The 17,961-nt window shown below is 40.1% G+C and overlaps 1 protein-coding gene across 1 annotated transcript in view; it reads left to right on the top strand.

Moving 5' to 3' along the window:
- Window positions 1-17,961, top strand: part of ADGRL2 (adhesion G protein-coupled receptor L2) — an 834,153-nt gene that overhangs the window by 356,419 nt on the left and 459,773 nt on the right. The window contains exon 4 of the mRNA XM_027873936.1: window positions 9,910-10,016. The gene's annotated coding sequence lies outside the window, so the exon portion shown is untranslated. The remainder of the gene's footprint in view (window positions 1-9,909; window positions 10,017-17,961) is intronic.

Here is a 17,961-nt window from a genome sequence, read left to right as displayed (position 1 = left end):
CTCTACCACTTACACCTGTACGACCTTGGGCAGGTCACTTAACCTGTGGCCCTCAGTTCCTCATCTGAATGATGAAAGGCCTCTGGGGTTCCCTCTGGATCTATGATCCTTATTATCCATCACAAAATGGAGGGGGTTTGAAAATATTAGGTGTCAAATAGTGTCTTACTCTTGTCTCTTTGGGTGCCATCTCTGCTTTGTGGAGGCCAATAATAACCATAACAGCTCAGCTCAAGTCCTTCTCAATTCCCTTTCCCTTTCTCCCCTTCCCGTAGAATCTGGAAGTGCCTCTGTTTTTGTCTTTAAAATGGGATTAATGCTTGAACATGGCTGCCTAGTGCGGTTGTTGGGAGGAAATTGCTTTGTGATTGTGAAGACACCATGGAAATGTGAGCTGTCATCATTATGATAAGGGTGAGCTGGGAGAGACTGGAGGCAAAGAAACCAATTAGGCTATTGTAATAATTCAGGTGGGCGGTAATGAGGGCTTGTACCAGGGTGGTGGCCATGGCAATAGAAAGGAAGGGACTGATTTAGATATGACTTGGATAAAGGCCTATCCTTGAAGATAGCATGCTTATCAAATCTGCAGCTGACTCAGAGTTAGATGGATTACTAGCCGGTTGGATGATAGAGTCAGGCTTCCTAAAGATCAAAACAAGCTAGAATGTTAGTCTGAATATAATAAGACAAGGGGGGAGAAGAGAAGGTGGATCATGAGGAGGAAAGAGCAGATGGAGACAAAAAAAGAATAAAAAAGAAATGCAAGAAGGAGAAAGAGAAGTAGTAGAAGATGCAAGCTTATCCTAAATTCTTTTTAGTTCGCACTAATACTTTCTGTGGAGCTAAAATTTACATATCTCACAAATGCTTAGAATAAACCACCGAGGTAAGGAAATACCATTGTCTCAATTTAAAGGAAAATAGAAAGCTCAAGGGATGTAAGTGACTCTCCCAAGGTTGCAGGGCTCATCAGTCAGTGTCAAGATCCCAAGAAACACATCAGAGTCTTCTCCATCCAATGCCCTTTTTAAGACAGTACAGCTCCCTGAGAAATACTCAGAAACAGAGATGGAAAATGGAGTACTTTGTAATGAAACCTGTGAATCTAAAGTAGCCAAAACTAAGACCAGAGAGACAGAAAGACACAGACAGAGAGACAGAAACAGAGAAATCATAAGGCGTGCCTTGAATATTTTGAAATAAAGAGAAGGGGAGAGGAGGAGAGGGGGTGAGGGGGAGAAAGGAGTAAGGAAGGACAGAGAGAGTATGGGAGAGAGAGGGGAATAGGGATAAGAGAAAAGGGGAGAGAGTGCGAAAGAGAGATGCGCAGAGAATGGTTTTGTTTAAATAAATGACGAAGGGAATCAGAGGTTGGTGACTAACCATAGAAAACACCTGCCTTCCTGAAATTAGAATCCAACCATCAAGGCACCCAGCACTCAGACCCAATAACTGCCAGATGAGTGAAGCCCAATCTCTTAAAGCCAAAGAGTCCTAAATTGTAATTGGACCATCATGGATTAAATTTCAATACCTGAAAATTTTCTCAGAAATGAATAGGCCATTGGGATAGACTGTGGAGCCTGGGCATAATGTGCTTCCCACAGCTGATCCTGGCAGGTCACTCGTTTGGCACCAAATAAAGGTCCCAAGTGGTCTTTAAGGGTATTCAGCTGCTGAGTGCTTACTTCATTCATCCCTTATTGTGCTCCTGGTAGCAGATCCAAAGAAGGCGCCTCAATCGGCTCTGTGGGTGAAATGAGCGTTCCGCTGGAGAGCCTGAGATCTCTCTGGCCTGACTGTACCACTTCAGAGAGAATTCTTCGAGTTAGGGACACTCTGAATTTTAATGGTTTCTAAGAAATGTTGTTAAAGAGGAGCAATGGGCTGAGGAGGGACAAAGGGAGCGGGGGAGAACAAATAATTGGGATTTTATTTGAAGTTGGGGTAGAACTCTTAAGAAGTCTCATTTGTGCCTGTAATTCCCATAACCTTAGAAAGCTGGGAAGTCCCATTTGGAGGCCATTGAGTACATACACAGACAAAAATTACAGCTTAATGGAAGACAACCATGAAAGGCTAACCAATGCTAATGTAGTCGTAGGCTGCATTATGAGAGATGGAGTATGTAGGACTCTGGAAGTAATAATCCCCCTGTATCCTGCCCAGGTCAGACTACAAAGTTAAGGACACACAGAAGAGAGCACCTAGGATGATGAATGGACTGGAGATTATTCTAGAGGAGGATCAGTTAGAGGAATTGAAGGTGTTTGGCCTGGAGAAGAGGAGACAAAGAAGAAAGCCAGGAGCAATAGGGGGGAGATGCCGAAGGGCAGATTTTAGTACAAAGGTTTCCTAATAATTAGAGCTCCCCAATAGTGCAATGGGTCCCTCCTGCCCAAAGGTCTTCAAGCCAAGCAAGATATTTGATCTCATTTGAGACGTGGCATATAATAGCATCCAAGTAGCATAGTGGATGATTGCATGCTGGACTTGAAGTAAAGAAGACCTGAATTCAAATCTTGTCTCAGACACTCATCAGCTATTTCAGTTTTCTCATGGGCAAAATTAAAGGGTCTGATCCATGACTCCTAACCATACCTTGCAGCCCTAAATCTAGGGCTATAATCCTGTGTTGTTAAGGGGATTCTTATTCAAGTACAGGATGGCCTAGGTGGGAACCGAGGTTCCTCCCTCTTCTGAGATTCTGCAAAAATTATCCATCGTATCTCCTCTAGAATCAAATTTACAATTTTCTGTTTAGTTTCTCTGGTTGCATTTTCTCTGAGTTACTGAGAAGAGCAAAAGTCAATTCATTCAAAAGCTTCAGTTTGGTAAGTGTTAATTTCTGAGTCTTATGTTCCACATCAGGCTTTTTTTGTGCCAATCCTGGTAATGTTTTCTAATCACAAAATAATATTTCCTGTCCTCCCCCATATGGGCTTTAGAACTGCAGGAGCTAAAGCCTCTCTACAGAGGTCATGAACCTGTCTGCTGAAGTACAGATGAATGTAAAATATTCGACTGAGTTTAACAGGCCTTATTAATGTGCAGACATGGGATGCATTTTTTATTTAAATTTATCAAAAGGCTGAAAGGCCAGGGTTTGGTTTTTTTTTTTTGATTGTTTTGCCTTCGGTTTAGTGGAATTGCTGAATGTTGCTACAAATGAAATGTACCAGGATACAGTCTACCTAATTATTTTACATGGATCAGGGTTGCAGTTGTACCTAATATTTCTAAGACCTCTTAGTGGTGTGAAGTCTTTTCCATTAGGACTAGAAACTGGTGCTAATTATTTTACTTAAAGCTTATCGAAATTTGATCTGAGCAGGAAACAAATCTGGCATGTAATCTATGAGCTTAGGGCTATTACGAAGAGATTGTTTCTGGGTGAGGAAGCTAGAGAGATATATACAAATTGTTTTTCTTTTCTATTTATTGTTTTGGAGGTCAAAATTTGGAAGAGGTATGATTGGCCCATTTCAGCAAATTCTTAAACACAATGCAAAAGGCCATTTGTTTCAGTTTACTTTAAGTTTCTTGAGGGCAGGAACTATATTTCATTTTGTATATCTCCCTAGCACAGTGCTTGGCACATGGGAATTTAATAACTTCTTATCAAACTGGATTGAATGGTTTTCTTGATTTGAATCTTGGAAGATGTCTAATGGTCAAATTCCATGGACCAAAAGACCTCCGATATACTTATAATTCACAAAACAATAAATTTGAATAAGTATTTTTATTTCAAACCAACACACGTCACACAGTTGACAGAATGCTGGGTTTTGAGTCAAAAAGACCCAACTTCAAATTCTGCATCAGAGAATTAGTTGTGTGGTCCAGAACAAATCAATGACTCAGTTTCCTTATCTGTAACATGAGGTAGTTTGACTCAATGGCCTTCAAAATGTCTTCTCACTATATATGATCCTATGATCCTGTGAGCATGAATTATGTGCAAGATGTCACAACAGACCCAGAGATTTACCATGAGATAACATCATGAAGTAAACACCTCAGTCAAAGGACCTATGTTCAAATCCACTGTCATATTTAGTCCAAGGGAGAACCCAAGAAAGTCAACCTAAGTCTTCAAGGGTTTGTACTCAGTGGCTTAGAGGGCCCTCCCAGCTCTATGTTTAATCTATGATCCTCACGAGCACATTCTCCTGGATGGGATATGACATACATATAGATAATTGTAACAGGAGGGAGGAGAGGTCTTCATGAAGTGTTCAAGGAAAATTTGAGGAGGTGGAGAATGCTTTCAGCTATGGGCCTCATTTGACTACCTTTCCAAAATGAATTCCAGTTTCTCAGAAATGTACTTTATTCGTTTCTCAAGGCAAATTATCCAAAAAAAGATCTGGCTATATGCCATCATTTTCTTTTTCACGATGGTAAAATGTTGTTTGGCAATTTTGTCAAGAAAAGCTATTTCTTTCATTATACCTTTTAAAAGAACATTTTGCAGTTGGACAAAAAAAAAATCTACCATACCGTACTCAAATATTAAACTGAAAGAATATTTTTGTAATTCATTGGGGTAGTCAGTGTTTTGACTTGGCCTTTCTTTTTTCCAAACATCAGACCCATTATTTCATTGGTTTAAGGGACTCCCAATGAGAAAACGCAGATCAGCACCTGCTCATCAATTAAGGGAGCTGCCTAGAACCCTGAGAAATTGTGACTTGTCCAGGGTCACTCGACCAGTAGATATCAGAGGCAGTCATTGATCCTAGGTCTTCCTGACCAAAGAATCATTCTCCCACCTTCAGGTGCAGCTCTTTGGCAAACTGTATTTCATGTTTGTTTATGAACATATTGAATTCAGCAACTGTGCATCACAGCAAAGAATAGAGAAAAACAAACTTTAGGTAAGTCTTTACCTGCCTACACATAGACTGTTATCAGATTATGTCTTCATTGCCCAGATGTCATGGAAAAGAAAGTTGTATTGTCTGGCTTCCCCCTTCCCCCCCATCTGTCTTGCCTATAGCATGTCAACTGAAGAGTTCATAAAATGCATTGTATTTTTCCACTGCATAGAAGCAAGTGCAAATGAGTGGAAAAAAAAAAGACTTTTTTGAAATGAATTTGAGTTGGATTAGAGTAGGGCTAGAAGACCCATCTGACTCCAAATCCTACTTTTCAAACATACCGGATTTGAACCAGGAGTAATCTTGGTAGCCCAGTGGATAGAGTGCTGAGCCTGGAATCAGGAAGATGAGTTCAAATGTCACCTCAGACACTGACTAGCTGTGTAACCCTGGACAAATCACTTGACCTCTTTCCGTTTCCTCAACTGTAAAATGGGAACATAATAGTACCTTTGGGTTGTTGTATCAAATGAAATATTTGTAAAGTGCTCAGCACAGTTCCTGGCACATAGTAGGCCCTAAATAAATACTTGTTTCTTTCCTTCCTTTCAGAGGCCTCAGGCAACTCTCTAAGACTAGCATTTGCAGATGAGTTGTTGCTCTGCATTAGTAGGGGCAGTTTCCACACCTAGAGCTCCCCAGATTTAGAACTGGAAAGGCCTTTTCAAGTTATCTAGTCCAGTCCTCTCCTTTTACAAATGAATGACCTGAGGCCTAGAGGAGGTAAACAACTTGCCCAAAGTCACACAGAAAATGCAGAACCAGGATGGTGCCAAGTTCAGCGCTCCAAGTTCAGTGTTCTTGCAAGGTACCAACAGCTCCACCACCCCCCAAAAAAGAACAATTTGAGCCTAATTTTTATGCTTTTCAGTATTTCCAACTAACTGAAAAAGTTGGTTAACATTTGTCTCTTCAACTTGCCTTGCTCCAAGAACTCACCTAGGAAGAAATCATAAAGGAGCAATCAGGTCCTTTCCTCAACTTAGCCAAGAATCTAAAGCAAAAGTCTCCTCTAGCAAATGGAAATAAAGACATTGTGACCATTCTTCAGCAAAAGTAGGCTGAACTTCCTCTTTGGGATGAAACTCCAAATAATTTAAATTACATTTTTTCTGGTCTCCTTGCTTAACTTCGTAAATACAACCCATATTTCAGAAGCTTCTTAACCTCTCCATCTCAAGATCTTGTCTCCCTAAATCACGAGGAAGTATAATTCCCATATTCATGATTACTGGCAGTAATTGTAGCTTCCTAGATTGAGTGTCGTATAAATGCACTACATGTTAACATTTGTGTGTTAGTGAGTGTTTGCATGTTGAGACTTCAGCTGATTCACTTTTTAATAATTCTGGATCAATTATTTGAATTCAATATGGAAAGCAAACCATTAAGAAAGCAGTCGAGGCAGATTAATTGTTTATCACGTCTGCATTCCCTTTCCAAACAGTGTTGAATTATATGTTTAACATGGACTCAAACTACTAGAAATGGATTTGACTTCCAGAAATAAATGACACAGAGTATTATATTTTAAGGACCATTAAAACCCTGAAATTTCATAGTGGCTTAGCAAACAACCTGTCATTTAGCCTAGATAGTTTTATAACGGTGAGGCAGTGGGGAAATTCCGTGTTCAATGGCCCTCCCACTTTCACATCTTCAGGTAGAATGCAGCATGGTGTATTATAAAAAGCAATAGCCTAGGAACCCGCAGATCTGGGGATTAATACCAGCTCTACCACTGACTACCTATATGACCAGGGCCAAATCCATTAACCTCCATGAACCTCTGTTTTCTCATCCAAAACACCATAAACAGGACTATTCTAATGAGTTAAGAGTGGAGGCCTAAGACACAGTGGAAAGAGCCCTGACATTGGGCCTGGGTTCACATCCTGCCTCTGACCTTGATGACCTGTGCCATCTTGGGCAGGCAAGTCAACTTCTCTGGGCTTCAGTATCCTCAGCTGTAAAATGGAGAGGTTTGGGTAAGATGACCTCTGAGTTCCCTTCTGGCTTCCAATGTAAATGGATAGATTACCTACATTTATGCTGTCTTTTAAGGTTTCCAGAGACTGTTGCTAGATTTCTAAGATCTCTTCCAGCTCTAATGTTCTATGAGTCTACGTTCTTTAGTAAGAGGAGAAAGAGTCAAAGAATGGGGACAAATATCTCCTCTCACCAAGCTATACCAAGAAATATATGAGGATATTATCAGGATGGATACCACACAAATCAGATAGAATTCACTTGGTTTCTCCAAAGTTTCAAATGTCTTGTCTCAGACCCTATTAAGGACCAGTAGCTACTGTCAGCCTAATTGGGGCATTTCATAGTGAAATTCTCAATATCTCCTTGCTGCCCCCAAGGTCATTCAAGAGCATCCTAATCTGGGATAATGGAGTTCTTTGTATTATGTTCATGAATACTTACAAGGAGAATCTGGAGAAGATAGGGAAAACTTTTTTTTAAATAAATTTTAAGAAATCAGAGCTTATGGTGGATAAAAACTGTGATGTTATCCAGTGACTTTTCTTGCTGAAGCTACTTATTTAGTTAATCACTTTTCTACCTCATTCAGGGTTTTTTTTTTCCTACTTCGAATATAGTTCCTATTAAGCTAACAAGACTAATGTGAGTAGATTAGAGAACCAATAAGCCTATTATTCCATAAAGATAACCAGATAGCAAGTTCTTAGATAATGGTGACTGTCCCTCCTATGACATGTAAAAATCTATTGAGACAACAACAAAAACCCAATACTAAATGAAAAAAATCTTCGTACCGTGAATACCAAGAAATAAAGTTTATATGAAAGATATAATTTTTAACTAACTGAAAGGAAACAGTTCATCTTTTTTGTTGTTGTTCTCTTGAAGTAGGCCTGTGCATTTTTTTTCCCAAAGTAATGCATACTTTCATGGTAAGCTTTTTTTTCCCCTCTCTTAAACACAATTTACATATGGCACCAGGAGAGAGATGTCTTAGAAAATCATAAAGTGGTTCTGCTTGTAAAAGCAATGTCCTTTCTTGTTAATGCCAAGAATGCTTTTCCCAAAACACTCATTCTCTGCTCAAGACACTGGATCTGCTAATGAGGAAAACACAGCAAGTACGTCCGCTGAATGTTTCCCTTTGTTTATCTACAGGGAGTTCATGCTGTAATGGGAAGGATCCCTGAGTATCAATGAGTCTGAAAGTATTCTATTTCTGCCAAGAGTAAAGTTGTAAAGCTTCTGGTGCCAACAGCTTAAATTAATCGAGAATCAAGCAAAAGGAACTTGGGTGTCTTGAGGAGCTCGGGGACCAAATTGTTTCCATTGTCTCCTTTTATAAGGCACATTCCCCATCATTTGCATGAGCCCTCTGCTCTGTCTAGTTTGAGTACCAATGGCTGGCATCCCCCTAGGGGATGTGCAGTGAAATTGACAGAGACTGTGATAGCAGTACTTGGCAAAAAAAAAAAAAAATTAATGCAAGATTTCAACACTTTCAGCCAGTCTTAGCTCCCAAAGCAATTCTTACTGGCAACCCAATCCTTGAAAACCATCCGATGCCCAATACTAATGAGTGTCTTCAAATGGATTTTACAAATAAGATACTGCATTAATTCAGCATATAAATGGAGAGAATACCTTTGATAGCGAAAGGAAAAACACACAACTACTCACATGACATTTAGGTTTCATGTATAAAACATAAATAACATATGAACCCTCCCTCAGCAAGAGTTGCAGATTTTTCCCCTTCCAAAGGGTGTTCTGAATATACATTTCAAGCATAATAGCCCATAAATAAAATACAGTCCTTGCCAAAGTTATTTTCCCCCCTTATGTAGAGCCTTTAGTCACTGCCTCGGACTCTAATTTTCTCTTGAGATGCAATTTAAGAGCTTAAAAAATGTTTTTTAAAGACTTCCTATGAAATATGCAGGGTTGTGTGTGTGCATTTTTTTTATTTGTGTTTCTACATGGCCAACTTGCTCTGTTGTTATAAATACTGTATGTAAAATTACCAGATTGCCCTGCATTCCATTTTTACAGGGGATACTGCATCATTAAGCATTGAGAGAATATAATATAACTATTCAAACTGCTTAAAATATTTTGTAACCATAAATTATTATCCAAAAATATTTTTCAAGTAGATAAAAAGAGTTGTCAATTCTGCATAGTGAATGCCTCATAAGGGGCTCGTTTGTGGTTGAAAACTGAATAAAAGCAGTAAATTAAGACCAGACTTAACCATAGAGAAGCTATAATCCAGTGCAGATTTCCTTGGTGAATGAAGCATTGTTGTACGGATTTATCCTTCTTGCTTGTACAGTTAACCAGTCACATCTGTGGCCGGACTGCTGTCTGTGTACATAGACAACTCGGGTTCACCAACCCCAAGGAGGGAAGCATGTAGCCTGTTCACAACCAATGGAAAAAATGCAAAATAAACTTCACCTAATATTGGTGGAGAGGACAATCTTTTTGAGGGGTAGATATTATTCTGAAGTCAAATCTTTGTAAACAGAAAAAAAGAGGGGGGCTCAGAAATAAGAGAGCACTTAAGAAAATTCCTTCGAACCATTTTCCAGTGGGCTCCATGTTGGCTCGGTAGTCCTCTGTTCAGCAGCTGGGCAGAGCTAGTAGGAAAAAGGATGTGTTATGAGTGTCTGGGCCTTTCGAATATAATCCTGGCTGAGAACTGCCTGAGATACAGTCTATGGTGCCCGAGCATCGCCTGTCATAAATATTCATCCTCAGGAATGTAAATAGCAAACAGACATATCAACTGTTGCTCGCTGTGTTATCCAAGACTGTTGATTTTCCCGGATTGTTTGTCAGCAGGGTGAGTCATTAATGAAGGAGAAGGCCCAGGGAAGAATTGACAATGAATCAGTTTAGACTTTCAAGTTGTTTATTTATCTATGTGATTACACACCAATCAAGTGACTGATTTGCCTTACGAAGGGCCAACATAAAGAACTCCAAGTAAGTGTGGTTTCTGCTCCTCCTTTATTTCTTTCAGAACCCCACTTTTCCAGAGGATGTTACTTTTGATTCTACTCCTGAAGGATTGTGTCTTCCCTGCAGGCGATGCAAAATATTACCGATCCTGAACCTGGAGGGAAAACTGTAAGTTCATAGCTGCTCTCAAACTGTTTTCAATCATGGGGCATGGTCCTCGAGCTACTTTCTAACTTATTTTAAGATGTTCACTCAGATGCTTTTGTTTAAACACATATATACACAGAAGGAGAGAGAGAAGTAGAAAGATCAAGGACACACACAGAGAACAAGAGAGCAAGATAGAGAGAACAAGAGACAGGCAGAAAGAACCAGAGAAAGACAGAGATAAAAAATAATCAATACAATAGAGAAAGTCAGAAATGGAGACACAAAGAGAACAAGAAAGGAGAGACAGAAAGAGACAGAAACAGAGCTGGAAGGAGACAGCGACAGACAACCATTTATAGTATGCATGCTGCGTGTCAGACATCGTGATAGGCGCCAGAGGAAACAATCCCAGCTATGAAAGACCGAGAGACAGAGAGAAATAACAAGAGAACGAATGAGAGAGAACAAGTGAGAGAGAGAGAGAAAGAGAGAGAGAGAGAGAGAGAGAGAGAACACAGAGGAAAGAGAGAAAACACAGAGGAAAAAGAGAGAAACAGAAAAGGAGAGGGGGGCAGAGAGAGAGATGGATGACATGCAAACATGGTTGGGAGGGAGTTTGCATTCAAGAAGATGAAATCTTTTTAAAATACTAAACTTACTTAACCAATTAGGAAATCAGTTTTCAAGAGGACTCAATTTTCTTTATGAAAGTATTAGCATTCATTAAGATTTTTCTGTACCATTACAGTCAAATAATATGTAAATATGAGCATCTTCATATGTGTTATCTATATTTTATATGCATGTATGTAGATATAAATATTCTTCTACCTCTTGGGACTTGGGGGTTGCTTCTCTTTGAAAGAGAAATTAACCTGGGCCAGGGACACTTGTTTAAATGGGGGCCAGGTTACTAAGCTGTAAACCACTCTCTTAGCTGGAGAAAAAGATCATTAGGCCTAGAAGAAGCTCAGACCTCTTTAAACCTTTAAAGGGCTCCCAGTAAAGCATCAGCCCTCCTAAATACACACCAAATTAGATTTGCTCTCTGAAATATCAGAATTCCAATTATCCTTTCCACTTAATTATGAGAAACATAGCCTCATTATCCACATTGTTCCTTTCTGAAGTTACTGTTTCTGAGGCAACCAAGTTCTTAAACTCCCTGACACTTCAGGTTAATGTACCTAATCAGTGTCCTCTGTCAAAAGCTTTTGTCACTACCCATCTCCACCAGCTGAGGTAAAAGAGGGCACCATGCTAGTCATAGATATATGTTTCGCTCAAGCGCAAACATTGCATTAAGCCTAAGGATTTCCCATTGGTTTCTATGTGCAATGCTCCAGGCCCAGAACACTGACTTTGCTTAATCAAACACCAATATTTATGTGGTTCTTGTTTTCTCTCAGTTAGGGGAGCTTGGGCCAAAGCTTGGCCGAGATCAGTCAGCAGCAGCCAGTGGGCATTTAGTGCATTGAAAGAATGTTTTTTGTTTTTTGCTTTTTTGAATAAATTTACTGGTTGGTGAAAAGTTATCCCATGCAGATGAATGATAAGGTCTGTGGGTTCCTTTTTCCCCATGTGCCCGCTGCAACACACCACTGCCAGAAAAGAGGCAAGTGGGACTTCCTCTTGGAACAGGGTTCATTAGAGTTTGTGAGTAATTTTGTGTTGTACAGCATGTTACATATTGTGAAAAGGTCATGAAGCCACTTGCTGCAACGCATCAAAAAATGTGAGGGTGAGAGGTGAGATTCTCTTTGTTGCAAGTGCTGAGAAATAATCATTTAAAGGTCAGTTGCACTCAAAAAAAGGAACATTTGTTTAATAAGTAACTCGTTTTGGGATATGCTGCACTTTTAAAGGTTACATGGTAGTCCAATTTGCCAGTGATATCAGCAAGAACCACTCCAAAAGGCAGGGGTCCTATTTAAAAAAAAAAATACTTAGGAAAATGCAAAGCCTCCATTTACCCCCCATATCCCTCAGCACACCGCAGGCAGAGGGTAAGCCATTTATGGCACATTTTTTTTTTGTGGAAACATTTCTTTGCACAGATTCCCTTAACCTTGGTGTACAAGCATTCCGAAAAGCTACAACAACTAACAACTAGTTAGGAACATGTATCTATATTTTTGGTGGGTCTGGACCTATGATTTCAGTGACATAAGGAGATTATGGGGAGGAGATGTTCTTAGAGGTTTGCCCAGGGCCACTGAAAAGTTAAGTGGCTTTCATAGCCAATATGTGGCCTAAGTGGGTTTTGAACCTAGGCTGTCCGGACTCATCGATCACTTCTTTCTCCCACACCTCCTTGGTGCCTCTCAACGCATCAGTTTAGGTCAGGGGAAGGAAGAGATGTATTTTAAAGCTCTAAATTAATCTAGCATCTTAGTTTACTGACTAGAGACAATGAATATGTATATGCATATGCATATATACATGTAAGAGGCAGTTTCCCGTAAAGGGTAAGGGGGCAGCCTCAGAGAGAACTAGCTCCACATGGAGAACTAGCTCTGACACATACTAGCTTTGTGACCCTGGACAAGACATTTAGCCGAGAACACAAGGAAACTCCCAAACAGTGTCCCGAGTCTTAGTGCCAAAACACATTCCGTTGAATAATATGTATACAAGTGGATCTGCAATGGTCGAATAAGTTACCACCCTAGAAGTTCCCTATATCAACCCAACAAGTGTCAAGTGATGAGTGAAAACAGAGACAGAATGAGGAGACAGAGAATATTGACTTGGGATTTCATTTGTGTCAAGAACTCCCGATGAATGAGTGAATTCTCCCTATAGCCAGTGTTGATGGGTAACTTCTCTGCAGTGGATGGTTTTAGAGACTTGCCCAGGGCCCTGAGAGGTTAAAGGACTTTTCTAGAGTGACCCAGCTGGTATGTGTCAAAAGCAAAAGCTGAATCCAGACCCCTATTATTAACTCCAAAGTCGTCTCCCTATTCATTTTGCACACTGGCGTTCATGTATGTATGTACACCGGTGTGTATGTGTGTGTGTATACACATGTACACATAGCTGATGATTCACATATGATTCATGCTGTTTTTCTTTCTGTTACAATGCTATCAGTTTTAAAGAATATGCCAAGGGACATAGCTTGTAAGATTTCTCACTGCATACAATGCGCTGTTTTGTGTACAAACAACTACGGTGACAGAAAATCCCACTCAGCTGTCTAAATGAAAAATTATCCATTTCTTTCCTATCCCCCTTCCCTCTTCCACCAAGCTCCCTCCCTTCACCCCACTCCTCACAGCGACAACCTAGACAGGATTATAGATCTGACAAGTAAACAAAAGAGTAGTAATAATATTAGTGATACATGTGAAAATCTATTAACACCCAAAGGATTTCACCCCCAAGTTCGTGGGGATAGGGAGGAGGGAATGATAGTTTATTTAATAGAATCCTTGGATTATTAAAAGATTTTTGCCTGTAAGAGATCAATGTGCAACAAATCAGGGTTTGTCCATTTAATATTTTATTCTCTTCTCTCCAAACAGTGTTTCAAAGTGGCATTCATTTTCTCAAAAAGACTGTCTACTTGCTTAGAAAATACTGCAGAACAATAGAAAACAAATCTTTCAGGACCCCTCTTCTCTTAATGAGGTGCCCTTCCCCACTGGCTTGGGGAAGATCCCAAGGCCGATTTTGGTGGGACGCTAATATTGGTTTCTCAGGACGTGAGGCCTGGCAGTTGTCCACGTCAGGCCTTCCAGGGAATATCTCTGCAGAGTTAAAACAGTCTCCTTCGTACGGGCATGACGCTATTGACCATTCAGAAATTGGAAAACGCATCTCCTCCCTCTCCTTCTTCAAATATGTCAGGGGGAAATGGGCAATATCCATATGTACATAAAGCATTCGCAATTAGGAAGGAGCCTTTCCCATTTATTTCTTGGGAGTTTGTTGCAGAGTCCAGGCATCCCCTTCGTGTGCCTTGCTTTTCATTTGAAAGAGGGCAAAATCTATTTCCTGGGCAATTTTGCACAGCAAAGATATTCATACTTTGGGGTTTAATTGTATCCTGTGTTTAAATACACTGTGGGTGAAACCCTAGACCTCTGCTTAATTGCTGTGAGAAAATAGCCTGATTTTTCCAAGATTAGGCACACGCTTATGTATACTCTGACCCAAGAGTGCCTCCTTCAGAATTAATCTTCTAAGGTAGAGGGATTTGCTTTTGTACAGGCAGTCTCACCATTCAGGGCAAATGGGGCCTAAGAAACCCACATCCCCCTCCATCCCTCGCTGCGATTGTCAGTCTTTTTCCCCCCTTCAACTATTCACTGCACACATCTCTTGTCCGGCTGCTTATTAGCAAATAAACCTTAAAAGTGGGCAGGAAGACCAGTTTTAATGGCCTCTTTTAATTAGTGTGCTTTGAAATTTAAATAGGATGCCTTAGAACTGAAACTGTTACTTTAAAAAAAAAACTTTTCATTTTTCCTAATGAAACAGAAAAGCATTGGACAACAATTCCATTTGAGCCTAAGGACACAAGCCCTGGCAAAAAGGCCAACACATTCATATTTATTTAAAATTTCTTTCTGCAGCTGTATTTTGTTGGGTCCAGCTGATGCATGAAAGCCCCCCCCCTTTTTTTCCCCCTTCCCGTCAGCAACATGAGGATTGTTTTGGTAAGATGTAACAGAGTGTTCTGGTTTTAAAATATTTATATTAATCAAAGCTAGTGCTGTTTATATTTTTTGGCAAGGGGGCTTTTCTCACAAAGTAAGGCACTTCCATTTAACTAAGCACAATGTGTTGAATGGCCTGTCGGCTAAACTTCGACATGGTGTGTATGGGTTGGTAAGAGAAATGTCAAAGATGAGGAAGAAAAAGAAGTCATTTTCCTAGGCTCTGGGGTAAACATGGATTAATAAATAAGTGCACACCATTTGCCAGAGCTGTGGTTTTCCTAAAGGGAAAGCTGTTTTGCCAAGCTCCCCCTCAAAGCCTGAGAGTTTGTTCCCTTGCAACTCCCAGTAAATCCCCACTCAAGTTTGTCTTTAAGGTTCCATGCTCAATTTTCCACAGGGCATTGAAAATCAAAGCCTTAAAAAAAAAAAGAAAAGATGAAAAAGGAATGATAAAACATCAGAGCCAGGAATGGACAATACTATTTGAATTTTTTTTAGCTATTTGTATTTCAAGATTTTTAAACACCATTTCATTAATTTAACAATTACAAGATAGTTTCCGTGTCATTTGCCTACCTTCTTCCAAACATGTGAGCAAAAACTAACTACAATTAAGAAAAGGCTCTTTTTTTTTCTTTTTTTCTTTCTTTTTGGTCATTGGCGGTGGCAAAGCCTTTAGATATTTTTTCGGCAATAAGCTTCGGTTGGCTGATATGAGAATACATGGCCCAGACCCTCAGGAGGGAAATGTAGTCTTCATTAACAATCTCTTTTTACAGCAAGCCAAGCTTGGTTAAAATTATACACAGATGAAATCATTTCTTTGTACTTTGGTGTCTTCCTGATAATTCTATGGCTCTAATAATACACGAGCTACATCTGGGGTATTAGTGGATAGTCTATTCTTTTTTTTTTTTTTTTTGGTAATTTTTATTCAGGAGTCCCAATTAGGGGACTTCTTTGTATCTCCAGGAATAATCCAAAACACATTGGCATGTGGGCAAGCCAGGGAGGGTGGGGCCGGAGCATCAACACAGACTTTTCAACATGGGATCAGCTGCGGGAGGCCATGGCTCTTGTCTTGGGAAGGTGGGGGAGGGTGTGAACATCTTTGACAAACAGGAAGCCTTAGTCTATGTTACACACAGAAAGACTAGCGCAGGGCCGCCGGAGAAGCAGGCTCTGCCAGCATCCCAGCTCCTTGCCTGATTTTGGTTAAGCTCGGTGTCATTCTTGGCCGCTGGCTGGCTCTCAGGAAAAATATTTCCTGCCAGCCTTTGCAACAGTGACATGTGGTGGCTTTTGCTTTGCCCCTCTGTTTGACTGGAGAATGACAAGTCGAATGATGGCTCCAGGTCCCTGTTTTTCCTATGGTTAATTCATGCCCGGGCCAGGCTGATTCGTGCATTGGGCCCTTGTCAGGATGGCTTCATCAGTCTCAAACTTTGCTAACGTTCCTTTTTAAAGCAGCAAACTTTTACTGAAGGGACTTGGGAAAGATGGAGAGTCCCCTTGGGATGGCCTCAATCATATCACAAAGGCAAAGAGGAGGATAAGAATAGGTCACAGGAGGGTAAAGATAAATTTTAAATCTCTGAACTAATTTAGCGTCTTATTTTACTCACTACAGCCAATGAAAATAGACATGAATTCTATTATGTTACATGATTGCTGGGAATTATTAATATCTTGTTTCCCATTTTACATAATTTTGGTTTAATCTCAATCTACGCATTAGTCTGGGTAGGGGGTTGGGAGAAGTAATTGAGGTCATATAGTCCAAATCACAAAAAAAAAAAAAAAGAAAAATTCATGTGTCTATAATCTTTATTCATTTCTATGTGTAGGGCGATAATCAGACCAGCTCTTCCATTGTGCATTTCCCTCTAGATCCAGAGCTCCCTTAGAAGTCATTGGGAGCCTTAAGAGGAGAAGGGTGAAAATGTAATGGAAAAATCAGAGTGAAAATTACCAAGTCACATACCCAGGTTTCATGTTACATTACCCTTTCAGTATTACAAATGCAGTGCCTTTTAATTATAGTTGAGTTGTGTTTTTTCCCTTTCTTTCTTCCCCTCGTCATTAAGATATAATAATTGAGAGAAATCCATTTTTCTTGAATATTTGAGAATCCTAAAATTGTAACTTCTTTTTCTTCCTCAAGAAATAGAGTCCAGTTCACCATATCCCAGACCTTTGGGAAAAAAAAATCATCATACTGTGTATTTTCCTACAGATCCATAAGAGTCCATATGAGCAGGGCCACAAAGCCAGCCGTCAATTGTGGAGCAAGTGTACATGTTTATGTGGTCTGCTTTGGGTGGTTGGGTCTTTTCCTGCGTCTTCCTCATACACACCTGTATAAGGGGTAGGCTTGCCTTCACAGCATCTCAGTGACTTTCAAATGGCTGATCAGACTCTTGCCGCATGAGAGACCATTTCTCAGCTATGACAAGGCCACAGAAATGTGAAAAGGGAACATAAAATAATAACAGGAATGCGAATGATAAGATGATATATGATATGGAAAGCACTTCACAAACCTTAAGGCACTAGATCAATGCTAGCAACCATCATGATGATGATGATGACGAAATGACATTGTATAGGTAGAAAGATAGCTAGATGGCACAGTGGATAAAGTGCTGGGCCTGGAGTCAGGAAGACTCATCTTCCTGAGTTCAGATATGGCTTCAGACAGGTTATTAGCTGTGTGACCCTAGGCAAGTCACTTAGCCCTGTCTGCCTTGGTTTCTGTATCTGTAAAATGAGCTGGAGAAGGAAATTGCAAATCACTCCAGTATCTTTGCCAAGAAAACCCTGAATGGGGCCATGAAGAGTTGGACACAAATGAAAACAACTGAACAACAACAACAATTGGTGAAAATGCATATACAAACTGAAAAATCTGAGTGTCTTCTTTGACCCTCCTCCTTGCATCTTGCATCTGACCAATGCCCAAGTCTTACAATTCAGTTTCTACAAGATCTCTGTGTCTGGCCATCTGAAAGGTCGTGTGGTATAGCAAAAAGGGTGCTGGATTAGGCAGAGGATCTGAATTCAGATCCCCAGCTCTGCCACTTATACAATTGATATAACCTTAGGCAAGGAAAAGAGTAGGGAATATGCATTTATAAAGCACCAAAGATGTGTCATCCACTGGGGTTAGGTGCTTTGTAAATATCTCATTTAATCCTCACAACAACCTTAGGAGGTAGGTGCTGTAATTATCCCCAAGTTGTAGTTGAGGAAACTGAGGCAGACAGAGGCTAAATGACTTGCCCAGGCTCACACAG

Source organism: Vombatus ursinus, unplaced genomic scaffold (assembly GCF_900497805.2).
Source record: "Vombatus ursinus unplaced genomic scaffold, bare-nosed wombat genome assembly UNPS02014803.1, whole genome shotgun sequence".
NCBI lineage: Eukaryota > Metazoa > Chordata > Mammalia > Diprotodontia > Vombatidae > Vombatus > Vombatus ursinus.
Note: the sequence above shows the minus strand (reverse complement) of the source record. Positions and strands in the feature narration are given on the sequence as shown.